General features: G+C 46.5%; 1 long non-coding RNA gene across 1 annotated transcript; it reads right to left on the bottom strand.

Moving 5' to 3' along the window:
- Positions 1-946: 946 nt before the first annotated feature.
- On the bottom strand, positions 947-2,411 carry LOC142254192 (uncharacterized). Its single transcript, XR_012727192.1, has 3 exons — positions 2,200-2,411; positions 1,202-1,271; positions 947-1,102 (listed from the first exon to the last, which is right to left on the bottom strand). It is a non-coding gene; the product is annotated as an uncharacterized LOC142254192 (long non-coding RNA).
- Between the last annotated feature and the right edge of the window lie 253 nt (positions 2,412-2,664).

Below are 2,664 nucleotides of genomic sequence, written 5' to 3'. Positions count from 1 at the left end.
CAAAAACAGAACAAATAAATATGGAAAAAAAACATCTCTACGAGAAAAAGGGTCAAAAATATCGCAGATGGATGATAAACGGAAAAAACGTGTCTGGTCATTGAGAGGTTAAGGCTCACAATGTACATACTATACAAAAATACAATTAACTACTACAATATACATAATATACAAATATACACTTAACTACTAATTAGGATAAGCCTCACAATATACATAATACACAATAATCTGCTAATGTCTGTAGTGAACCAGCTCTGTCCGTGTATGAGCGTCCTCGTCGTGTGACGTCCGTCTGTGTTCTGTAATGTGTAAGGTATGTTCACACTGTGTCTTTTTTTTTCCTGCCCCTAAAACCGTCGGGGATGAAGCGCTCGAGAATATTTTTTTGCTTTTTATTAGCGTTTTCCCGTTTTATCCATCGGATTAAAAAGAAGTAAAAAAATGCTGATAAAAGGCAAAAAAAACAGAAAAAAAGGGATAAAATTTACACTGAAAGATTATCGTGAACAAGCGAGCGTTCGCTCACGACATCTTTACATGCACACTGGCGATCACTATATATAGCAGAACAGGGACTCCTCTCCCATCACCAGCACCATCCACGGCAGGAACACGGCGTGGCGATGGGAGCAGAAGTCGCTGGAGCGGACTCCGGTGGGGACGTAACAGCCCCTCATCAGAACAAGCGGAAACAACGCTGGTCCTGATGAATCGGGCCCCGCTACAAAAGCTCCATATATATAATAAGCAATAGGATAAAAAATACGCCCCGATGACCCCTTTTTCGCTCGTTTTGTGTTTTTGGCCGAAAAATCCCCGTAAAAAGTTGTGAAAAAATGATTGAAAAACTTTACTCAAAAACGGAAAAAGCGTCGTCAAAGCGCTTCAGGAAACAAAAAAAAAATGTTCAGACGCCGAAAAAAACGCCAGAAATAAGTGATCATCCTGAAAAACGGATGATCACTTAAGAGAAAAGACACAATGTAGTGTGTGATCCGTCTTGTGATCGTTTTGAGGCTTCAGATGGAGACTGTCACAAGAGCGGTATTTTCATTGACTTGTCCGCCCAATTCTTCGTGGCCCCACTCACTAACCTGAACTGAAAACAGAATTTTTATTAGGAGACATGAAAAAATAATGTTATTTGCACCAAAACCCCCTGAACGTGCCCTAAGAATACAGGCCCCTCCATACATACCTGCTGGTGTCGTCCTCATTGCTTTGTGAGTGTTATACAAATGGAAAGGTCCAGAACCAAATCGACGCGTCTGTAAGAAAAGATTACTTATATCAAAATCACAGATTCAGGGAAGAAAGAAGTGATGGGAGGAGAGAGATGGAGGAGGAACGATGGTACAACCGGGAGAGATGGAGGAGGAACGATGGTACAACCAGGAGAGATGGAGGAGGAACGATGGTACAACCGGGAGAGATGGAGGAGGAACGCTGGTACAACCGGGAGTGATGAAGGAGGAACGATGGTACAACCGGGAGAGATGGAGGAGGAGCGATGGTACAACCGGGAGAGATGGAGGAGGAACAATGGTACAACCGGGAGAGATGGAAGAGGAACGATGGTACAACCGGGAGAGATGGAGGAGGAACGATGGTACAACCGGGAGAGATGGAGGAGGAACGATGGTACAACCGGGAGAGATGGAGGAGGAACGATGGTACAACCGGGAGAGATGGAGGAGGAACGATGGTACAACCGGGAGAGATGGAGGAGGAACGATGGTACAACCGGGAGAGATGGAGGAGGAACGATGGTACAACCGGGAGAGATGGAGGAGGAACGATGGTGCAACCGGGAGAGATGGAGGAGGAACGATGGTACAACCGGGAGAGATGGAGGAGGAACGATGGTACAACCGGTAGAGATGGAGGAGGAACGATGGTACAACCGGGAGAGATGGAGAAGGAACGTTGGTACAACCGGGAGAGATGGAGGAGGAACGATGGTACAACCGAGAGAGATGGAGGAGGAACGATGGTCCCACCGGGAGAGATGGAGGAGGAACGATGGTACAACCGGGAGAGATGGAGGAGGAACGATGGTACAACCGGGAGAGATGGAGGAGGAACGATGGTACAACCGGGAGAGATGGAGGAGGAACGATGGTACAACCGGGAGAGATGGAGGAGGAACGATGGTACAACCGGGAGAGATGGAGCAGGTGTCGCTGTGGTACATACCTTTTAGGGCACCTTTTAGGAGCCTTTTAGGAGCCTTTTAGGCTAGAGTCACACTAGCATATGGCATCCAATGCCTATCATCCGATACGATATGCCAGTGACCGAGGTCATGTGAGTGTGTACACATCTGGTGATCAGGTTTCTGCTGCAGATGAGCTCCCCCACAGGTAGCCTGTAATATGCACAGGACATAATCCATGTGCAGGTTGATGTTTCTTACACACTCACATTGTGACTCTAACCTCACCACGAATCGCCTCCATCTTCGTCCTCTGTGTCCCTGTGAATGTGCAGATCTGACTGCGGGCGACCTTCTTATGGAACTAGGTCATTGTGATGTCATAGCATAGAACGTCTGGATGCTCGTGATGTCATAGAAGGCAGTGATGTCATCAGACCTTTTCATGCCACGTGGTCTTTTCATTTGATAGCAGTAAATAGGGAATAAAAGACAAGTAAAGAAAT

Source organism: Anomaloglossus baeobatrachus, chromosome 10 (assembly GCF_048569485.1).
Source record: "Anomaloglossus baeobatrachus isolate aAnoBae1 chromosome 10, aAnoBae1.hap1, whole genome shotgun sequence".
NCBI lineage: Eukaryota > Metazoa > Chordata > Amphibia > Anura > Aromobatidae > Anomaloglossus > Anomaloglossus baeobatrachus.
Note: the sequence above shows the minus strand (reverse complement) of the source record. Positions and strands in the feature narration are given on the sequence as shown.